General features: G+C 35.9%; 1 pseudogene; it reads left to right on the top strand.

Moving 5' to 3' along the window:
• The first annotated feature begins 8,449 nt into the window (after positions 1-8,449).
• Positions 8,450-9,133, top strand: LOC113186544 (heme oxygenase 1 pseudogene; annotated as a pseudogene).
• The last annotated feature ends 1,756 nt before the right edge of the window (positions 9,134-10,889 follow it).

Below are 10,889 nucleotides of genomic sequence, written 5' to 3'. Positions count from 1 at the left end.
TCATCTTGTTTTTTCTGTGAATCTAAAACTTCTTTTACAAATGAAGTTTATTAGCTGCATGTGGTGGTGCATATGTATAATACTGTGACTCTGGAGACTGAGGCAGGAGGCCAGACAAAGTAAGGTAGACCCTCAGCAACTTAAGACTCTGTCTCTGTCTCAAAAGTAAAAGGACTGGGCTGAGGATGTGGCTCAAGCAGTAGCGCGCTCGTCTGGCATACGTGTGGCCCGGGTTCGATCCTCAGCACCACATACAAACAAAGATGTTGTGTCTGCCAAAAACTTTTATATATATATATATATATATATATATATATATATATATATTTAATTATATATATAATATTTAATTAGGGTTAGGGTTAGGGTTAATTAGGTTATAAATATATATATATATATATATAAATTCTCTCTCTCTCTCTCTTAAAAAAAAAAAAGTAAAAGGACTGGGGATGTAGCTCAAAGGTAGAGCTCTCTTGGGTTCCATTCCCAGTACCAGAAAGAAAAAGAGAAAAAAAAAAGAAGTTTATTACAATTTTTTTAAAAAATATTTTAAAAGCTAATTAAAACTATGCATTATATCTTTCATTACTTCAACTTACTCGTCATGCCTTATGAGTGTGAATCTAAGCCAATACAATGTACTAACTAAAATAAGCACTCCTTTGAAATATACCAATTCCACAGTCTATGAATTATGTATATTCCATTGGTTGTATAGGTTACAAACACTAAACTTTGGGGTTTTTACTTTTTCTAGTATTCTATTACCATTTCCACAAATATTTAATTAGCATATGCATGATTCCATCCAAATAACATGCACTTATCAGTTCTCTATATTTTTGGACTTACTAAGAAAAGCTAGAAGAAAGAGCAAGCTTTATATAGGAACATTGATGAATAATATAATTAAATTTAATTCCATCATGCTTTTTAATGACAAAGTTTTAATTTTTATTTGTGTTTGACGATTTTCTAAAATGAAGCTGTGTATATGTGTTGTTAAATAAAGATAGGGAATTTTTAAAATTCAGAATTACAATGATGGAAATAATTGTATTATGGAGCTACAAAACAGGGCACAGCCAACATAGTAAAAGGGCCCAGTTTGACAGTGGTTTGACAGTTGTCTCATTTCACTTCTATCTAACTTGTTAGTTTTATTAGTTTCTTCATGACATCTTTCTTCTTTTCTTTCTTTTTTTTTTTTTGAGAATTTAGCCTAATTTATTTAAGAAATAGAGTGGCCACTCCTTGTTGTTACACAGTCTCACTGATAACACAGGTAACTATTTCCCTGTTTTTGCCTCACTTCTGCACTCATTTCTGTTGCAATGTAGCTACCACAATTTTAACCATAATATTGTGTGACTATCACCAGTGACCAGATTATTCCTCATGATCTCTATGGGGAATATTCCTAAAATATGGACAAGTAAGCTTAACACAATGAACTTATCTTACTTGAAAAAAATAGTTCATGCCTATTTACTACAGGAATATATACTTGCTTTATGTTATATGTGTTCTCTGCCACTTAAATATCACTTACCAGGTTGAATTTACTGTATCTATTTATACATTTATATATAACATACATTTTATACATATTAATGTATATAAATGTATATGATTATATATAATATGCATAAATAATTATCAAATATATATGATAGATAAAGACAGATCTCCTATGAAATAAAGTTGAAAACTAATGCCATTAGGATATTTCTGACAGAGTAGAATAACACATAATCCAATACTTAATTTTTATACGGCAGCTGATGTCATCTGCTTCTCCCACCTTATTACATTTCCCAAATTAGATATCCTATGTCATTGCTTGCTTTCTTAAAAGCTCTCCTGAGCACTTATATTCAAGGTTTTGTCTCTTTTCTTTTATTCCTGAAAAATATGGTCAATACAACTCATCCAGAAATTATAATTTACCATATACTTAATCAAAGAAATCTCTTGGGAATAAAATCTGGAAAGCAAAATTTTGTCATTAATATGATATTGAACACCCAGTCAAAATCTATCACTAGATCATTCTAGATACCTTACCCATTAGCTTTGTCTGTTTAATGTTAAAACGTCATGAAGAAAAGCAAAAGAATTCTTTAACAATACAAGTTTCATTAATGGTCATTGACAAATATTCTAACATATTTATTGTTTCTTCTAATATATTTATTGTTTCTAATATGGTGGTGGGCAGAATTCTAAGAATTACCTCAGATATATACCCTTATGTAACTTTCTTCCATTTGGTATGGATAGAACTTTTGAACATGAAATATCATGCCCGTGATTATGTTATTTTCTGTGATACAGTTGGCCATAAGGCTACTAGAATAACCGGGAGATACCCAGGTGGGTATATACATACAAGACTTAAAAAGGCAAAAAGTTTTCTAATGCTGTTAATAAAAGGGCAAGTCAGAGAAAATAAGCATGAAAGTCCATGTACTATTGATGACTTTGACTACAGAGGATCCACATGAAAAGGAATGTAGGAAGCTTTCATAGCAGAGAACAGCCACCTGAAACTAGGTGATATATTCTAAATGTTTACGTTTGTCCAGAATATATATTTTAATCCCCAAAGTGACAGTATTCTGAGATGGCACATTTGGAAGGTAATTAGATCATGTCGATGAAATCCTCAAAAATTGAATTAGTGCCCTAATAATAAAAGATGTAAAAAGAATTGTTTTCTATTCTCCCTTTGATAAAAGAAGATGACCACCTGCAATCAGGAAATGGACCCACACCAGACATCAATCTGCCAGCTCCTTGGACTTCCCAGCATACAGAACTGTGAGAAATAAATACTGTTTTAATCACTTAGTCTATGACCATTTGTCATAGTAACTAAAACTAAGATACTGGGAATTCAAGCCTACATCACAAGGAACTGGATTCTGCCAACAATCTGAATGAAATTGGAAGCAAAAATTTCCACAGAGCCTTCAGATAACTGGACAGCCCACGGGGTACCCCAGATTTTATCTTTGTGAGATCCTAAACAGAGAACCAAGACTTCCAACCACAAAATTGAGAGATAACGAATGAATTTTTTCAAGACACTAAATTTATGATAATTTGTTACCACATGAACAGAAAAACTAACACAAATATAGATTCTACATGGGAGTAATTCCCAAACTTATCCCAGAAACATCTGCATGCAGGTATACAGGGAGCCAAGTGTTTTCATTTCTCTAGAATAAATAAATAGGAGTAGAGTTACTATGTTATATGATAAGTAGAAATTTGACATGTAAATGCTAAATTGCTTTACTAAATGGCTGTGCCATTACCACCAGTATGAGTAGGAATCCAAGTTCTTTGATATTGCCAATATTTTATACTCAGTATTTTTATTATTATTATTTTACTGCACAAGTCCTAGGTTGTCTTTTATTTATTTTGCCTTTTGTAATAACTAAGGATATATAATAGCTTCTCACTTGTTTATTTGCTATCCACATCTCTTCTATGAGGAGCATTTGCTCAAGTTTTTGCCTATTTTAATATTGGGTTGTTTATCTTATTTAGTTGTAAGCACATGGATATATTGATATAAGTCTTTTTCTACCTCTATTATTATCTTTTAATTTTCTTAAAAATTTTTCAAAGAACAAACCTTTTAGTTTCATGAAGTCTAATACATGTGCGTATACACACACACACACATACACTCACACCTACACTTTATTGTGTTTCCTACAATAAAAAAATTATATTTGACATTACTTCCCTACCTTTTTCAGCCTCTCAAGACTGACTGCATTGCTCATCTTATGGTCCTTTTTTTGTATTACTTCAGCCTCTTACTTTTACCATCATATCCCTAGCTCCAGATCCTTAATCACATTTCAAAGTTCCTTTTATTGTACAAGGTAGCATGCTTGGGAAATATGTGATATATATGCATATATATTCACAGACATGTATATAAGTATGAATGAATATATACATTCTAAATTTTATAATATAAATCACTCATGAAACTATACCTTCAAATTGTATGATACCATTTTACTATGTAAGAACTTTACAACAGTATAAATTTTAAATTCATTTCCTACTTCCCATTACTTTTGCTTTTCTTATGGTGCATTGGACTTCTCTGTTATAAAATGCACAATATATTTTTATTATTTTGTATTAGCAAATTGCACATTTTACATTTACTCTTTTTAAAGTACGAAAAGTGGTATCTTATATATCTACCAGCATTTTAATATTTTTGGTGTCCTTTTTTTTTTTGTAGAGATTTAAACCTCCCTTGGTATCACACTGTCTCTGAAGAGCTTAGAATACAGATATGCCAACAATAAACCTTTTAAGTTGTTTACTTTTTCTTTTTTTTTTGTGTGTGTGTGTGTGTGTGTGTGTGTGTGTGTGAAAGTTCTAATTTTTTTCTTCATTTTCTGTAAGACACTTTTGCTGTACATAAAATCCTGGGTTGAGCGTTTTGGAGATTCCATTGCCTATGTTAAGTTTAGCACTGCAAAGCTTGTGATAGAAGTGAGGAAATTCTTAATTCACCTGGTACAGATAGAGTCCATGTGTCTGAGCCTAGGAAATGGCATCTTTTCACCATTCCTACCTTTTCCTTCAATGACAGTGAGTTTCTGTATTTTTGACAGATCTCTTTGCTCCTCCCTCAACTGTAGTAGACCTGCTAGGTTAACAGTCAGGATTCTGAGCCCTAGAGCATCTCCTGGACTTTCTCCTTTTATTTCTACCCTGCCTTCAGAAGCAGTGACTCCTTGGCTCCTTACTTTAGTAGAAAGGAAGGTTTCCTTCCCTTCCTCCAGTGGTTTTAAATGAACCATTTCCTAGAAGCCCGAGGAGCAGGAGGGTTTGCTCAATGGATTAGGTTTTCACTTCTCATAAATATAAGGCCTAGGGAATTCCTGTTGTAAACTGGTCCCTCAGTGTGTGCTACTGAAGAGACTCAGGTCTTCTGTCTCACACATGTTCTTCTTAGGACAATTCGGAGGCAGCCATGGAGAAGATTCTCTAAGTGAGAACTCCCATTGTGTGTGGAACTCTCAGTTATTTCAAACCAATGTGCTAGCCCTCCTTAATCTTTTATATTTTATTAAAATTTTAACTGATCATTTATTACCACTTGTGTGGCACTTGTCTCTTTCTCCCAGGCTCTGCTAAAGGGGAAACGGTCCATCTCTCCCAACTCTCCTTGGACTTGCTTGTCATAGCCTCAAGTCTCTGATGCATTTGGGAAAGGTAAGCTTTTCTAGATTATCTGTCTTTGCCTTGTTGTTAAGATGGGAGGGAAGTTCTGTTATGGCTTCCTACATCTTTAATAGGAGTTAACTTGGCCATTTATTTTAGGAAATTTCTTTTGATAAACAGTACCTCAAAACAAGTAGGCATGGAGGTACATAATTGTAATCCCAGTCACTTGAGAAGCTAAGGCAGGAAGACCACAAATTGATGGCCAGCCTCAACAATTTAGCAAGACTCTGCATCAAAATAAAAAATTAAAAGCAATGGGGATGTAGCTGTGATAGTGTCCCTGGTTTCAATCCCCAGTACAAACCAAACCAAAAAGAAAAAGAAAAAAAAAACATACAGAGTTTACAGAGAGTTGGTTTGTAGGTAGGAAAAAAAAATGAAATTGTGTATTTTATCCTTTCACTTTCTCCTTAAAACCTCAAGAGAGATTCCTCTTCCCACTTAAAATCCAAACTTCATAACACAAGGCTTTCTCCTCTTCATTGCTTGGCTGTGGCCTACCTCACCACTTTTAACTCACATTCTCACCATTCACTCTGATGAAGCCTCACAGCCTGGGAGGCCCTTACTTAAACATGTTAGACTCTATCTTGACACTGAGCTTTTTAACTCTGGTTGAAATGTTCTTTATTTGAATTTGTGTATGGTTGGCTGATTCTTCATTCAGTCTGCCTCTGAAACCTGCTCACTCTCCCTTAGTTTTCCCTTCATCTCATCTCCCAACACTTTCTACTATTATATAATTAATTTTTGTATATCTTTCTCACTCTCAAGAGAAAATAAACTCCGTGAAAGAAGTTTTCCTCCAGTTGACCTCAATATTCCTAGCAGCAGAACATTCATGAGCATATATTAAGAATTTTATAGCTACTCGCTGAAAGAAGGTAAGATAAATGAATATTTGTTAATATATGCAATTAATTTTTAAAAATTCATAATTCAATGTATGAATTTGTGTGCTTGGTTTCTTCAAAGCCTATAATGATAGCTTGCACATAGTAAAGATTCAAGTGCTATCTATAGAGTAAAATTAAGTTTACACCCATACACATAAAGCAGAATCTCAGCACATTTGATATAGATTCAGCAGGTCTAGCCTTTGGTCAAAATGGTAAGAAACAAATAAAAAAATTACAGATGAAATTTTTTTTCTAATTCTTTTTAGCATTTATTTATTCAATCTTTGTTAATTTGGTAGCTCACTCTTCTATGGGGCCATTATGCCTTTGTTTTAAGTGTTTTAAACACCATGAGTGATTCCCATTCTAAGGGAAGTTAAGTTTTACAAGGAAAAAAAGCTCTAAGAGGATTCCCTTCTAACACATGGATTCTCAGGTCCTAGACAATGGCAAGGATACAGTGATTTGTAAAGGACATTTAGCATCTTCTCCAAACAATCCCAAAGGTATTGACTCATAAAGAGCACACCTCTTCTTCATCATCCCCTAGGGGCAGCAGAATCCAGGTCTCAAGCATCAAAGTTAGTACAATTTTTAGAGGGTTTTTTTTTTTTTTTTTTTGTACCAGGAATTGAACTCAGGAGCACTCGGCCACTGAGCCACATCCCCAGCCCTATTTTTGTATTTTATTTAGAGATAGGGTCTCACTGAGTTGCTTAGTGCCTTGCCTTCTTATTACCTTGCTATTGCTGAGGTTGGCTTTGAACTCTCAATCCTCCTGTCTCAGCCTGCAGAGCCGCTGGGATTACAGGCCTGAGACACTATGCCCAGAAATTTTTAGAGTATCTTAAGGTTCAACTTTCCATAAAAGAGTGAAGAAAGTCTTTTCTTTCTTGTTTTTCTCCTCTCTCTCTTCCTTCCTTCTTCCCTCCCTCCCTCCTTCCTTCCTAAATGAACAATTGGGGGAATTTTTCACACACAGTAAAAGTGTGGTTCACTTCTGTTCCTCTTTTTATTTTTCCCCCGGGGATGGCGAGCCACTTTTCATAAAGAATCAACCAACTGGCTTTCTTATCTACAATCAGTGTGATAACAATGCAGTAAAAAATGATAATCACATCAAATTGTTGAGGGAGTTCAATCAGATTATTTTTATCCTTATGCAGATAAAATCTTTAGGTCAACTCCTGATAATTGGTCTTTAAGGGTAATCATGTGTATGAGTGAAAGAAATAGGGAAAGGAAAATGATTGAGTTATATTATGTCTACTTTGGAGATAGATAATATTAACTAACCTGCTTTGCAAATCTATCATTAAGTTTTTAAGTAATTCAATTACTAATTGTTATTAATTATTTCAATATTCCTTCTTTTGGCTTATTATATTTTTCTACACTTTTATCATGCTGTAATTTTCTAATGTCTTTTATGCCATCACTTCTTCATCCTAGTTATAATAGTAATTTAAATAAACACATGAAACTAGTACAGATGGATTTTATAAAATTATTGAACTGCTTCCATAGCAGTTTGAGAAATGGTGTTGCAATGGAATTTCTGTGCAGATAAGAAATATTATTTTTATTTTGTGATGAGAAGCAATATAAGCTTCTATTTCATATTTGCTGCTGTTTCTTATTAATTATTTTCCTATAACAGTATTATTCACTTCGCTTTAAGACTTGAATTATTAAGAATCATTTAAGTAGTGGGGCATTGTTAAAATTTCCTGTGTAAAGTGTCCAAATTTATGGTCTCTTAACAAAACCTCAAATATTTGGCACACATACAACTGGCACCTTTGAACAAATGGAATTCTCGGAAACACAAAAATTGCAGGCAGCAGTTAGGAAGAGCTATTGAGAAAAGCCAAAGGCACTGAGTTCAAAGAAATGCCAGGGTTGGTCAGGTTACTCTAAGATCAAAGAGTTCTGGGATTGGTTGGAGAGACAAGCTCATAACTGAGCACACCCTGGCGTGCGAGGTCACATGAAAAATGAGGGTTGAAACTGAGCTGAAGAGGAAGGAAAGCAGGGAGGAGCAAGCGGGGGAAAGGGCAGGGGGGAGAAAAGAGAAGATCAAGGAGACAAGAAGGGAAAAGAGTAAATGATTAGGATAAGGTAGACCAGTGTAAAAACCAGGAAAAGAAGCAAGAAGGGAAAGTGGGAACACGAAACCAAAGACGCAAACCAAGAGATGATCCTCCAATGTAGCCAGAGGCGCCAGTGCCAGCCCAGCCTGGGCCAGGGATGGCCCATAGTGTAACAGCATGGCTCTGGATCCGTTTGAGGCCTCCAAGGGGGTCACTAAGGAGGTGCACACCCAGGCACAGAATGCTGAGTATATGAGGAACTTCCAGGTGACCTGAAAGGGCTTCAAGCTGGTGATGGCATCCTGTACCAAGTCTACATGGCCCTGAAGGAGGAGATTGAGAGCAACAATGACAACCCCATCTACACCCCCCTCTACTTCCCAGAGGAGCTGCTTGGCAAGATAGCCCAGGAGCAGTACATGGCCTTCTAGTATGTGCCACACTGGCAGAAGGCCAGCCCCTGTGCTTCAGCCATGCAGCTGTATGAGAGGCAACTTAAATTGGGTGAGGGCAAAGAGCCCAAGCTGCTGGTGACCCACCTGAGTCACTTGTCTGGGGGCCAGGTCCTCAAGAAGATTTCTCAGAAGGGCCTGGACCTGCCGAGCTTCCTCAGGGGCCTGTCCTTCTTCACCTTCCCCAACATGCCAGCACCACCACGTTCAACCAGGTCAACTTCTGGCGATGAACACTCTGGAGAAGAACCCTGAGGTCAGGCAGGAGGTCATCAAAGAGGCCAAGACCTCATTCCTACTAAATATTCACCTGTTTGAGGAGTTGCAGGAGCTGCTGGCCCAGGACCCTGAAGACGAGAGCCCCTCACAGAAATTCGGGCTTTGCCACTGTGCCAGCAGCTGGGTGTAAGACTCCATCCCTGCAGAGACTCCACAATTACTTTCCTATGGGCTGTGACTATTTGTATGTCTATATACAGAGATGTTGTGTCTTGTGTTTGTTGTATTTTTGTTGGAGCCACTCTTTGTTCACCTTTCAGTCTGAGCTGTGTGGTATTTTATCTTGTTCTATTGTATGTATGTATGTATGTATTCTAATCAGTCATATAGAAAACTTCTAGAACTAGTAAATAAATTTAGCACACTAGCAGGATATAAAAGCAAAACCCAAAAATCAAAGGCATTTATGTTTATCAGTGAAAAATACTCTGAGAAGGAAATGAGGAAAACTACCCCATTCACAATATCCTCAAAAAAATAAGAGACTGGGGAATCAACAAAAGAGGTGAAAGATCTATACAATGAAAACTACAGAACCCTAAAGGGAGAAATCAAAGAAAACCTTAGAAGATGGAAGTATCTACCTTGCTCTTGGACAGGCAGAATTAATATTATCAAAATGACCATATTACCAAAAGCACTCTACATATTTAATTCAATTCCAATCAAAATTCCAATGTTATTCCTCATAGAAATAGAAAAAGCAATCATGAAATTCATCTGGAAAAATAAGAGACCCAGAATAGCTAAAGCAATCCTTAGCAGGAAGAGTGAAGCAGGTGGTATTGTTATACCAGACCTTAAACTATACTACAGAGCAATAGTAACAAAAAGAGAGGATATTGGCACCAAAATAGGCCGGTAGACCAATGGTACAGAATAGAGGACACAGAGACTAGCCCACAAAATTACAGTTATCATATATTAGATAAAGGTGCCAAAAACATTCACTGGAGAAAAGGAAGCATCTTCAACAAATGGTGCTGGGAAAACTGGAAATCCATATGCAACAAAATTAAATTAAACCCTTACCTCTCACCATGTACAAAACTTAACTCAATATGGATCAAGGACCTAGGAATTAAACCAGGGACTCTGCATCTAATAGAAGAAAAAGTAGGCCTTAATCTTCATCATGTGGAAATCGGCCCTAACTTTCTTAATAAGACTCCTATAGCACAAGAATTAAAACCAAGAATCAATAAATGAGATGGAATCAAACTAAAAGATTTCTACTCAGGAAAAGAAACAATCTGTGAAGTGAACATAAAGCCTACATCCTGGTAGCAAATTTTTACCCCTCACACATCAGATAGAGCACTAATCTCTAGGGTATATAAAGAACTCAAAAAGCTAAACACCAGAAAAACAAATAACCCAATCAACAAATGGGCCAAGGACCTGAACAGAGACTTCTCAGAAGAGGATATACAGTCAATTGTATATGAAAAAATGCTCATCATTTCTAGAAATCAGAGAAATTCAAATCAAAACCACTCTAAGATATCATCCCACTCCAGTCAGAATGGCAGCTATTATGAAGACAAACAACTGTAAGTGTTGGCGAGGATGTGGGGAAAAAGGTACACTCATACATTGCTGGTGGGACTGCAAATTGGTGCAACCATTTTTGAAAGCAGTATGGAGATTCCTTGGAAAACTGGGTATGGAACCACCAATTGACTCAGCTATTCCTATCCTCAGTCTATACCCAAACAACTTAAAAACAGCATACTACAGGAACACAGCCACATCAATGTTTATAGCAGCACAATTCACAATAGCTAAACTGTAGAGCCAACCTAGATTTCCTCAGTGGATGAATGGATAAAAAAAAATGTGGCATATATACACAATGGAATTTTACTCAGCATTAAAAAAAGAAC

This window comes from Urocitellus parryii, chromosome 4, assembly GCF_045843805.1.
Source record: "Urocitellus parryii isolate mUroPar1 chromosome 4, mUroPar1.hap1, whole genome shotgun sequence".
Taxonomy (NCBI): Eukaryota; Metazoa; Chordata; class Mammalia; order Rodentia; family Sciuridae; genus Urocitellus; species Urocitellus parryii.
The sequence above is the reverse complement of the archived record's forward strand: the minus strand, read 5'-3'. Positions and strand labels throughout refer to the sequence as shown.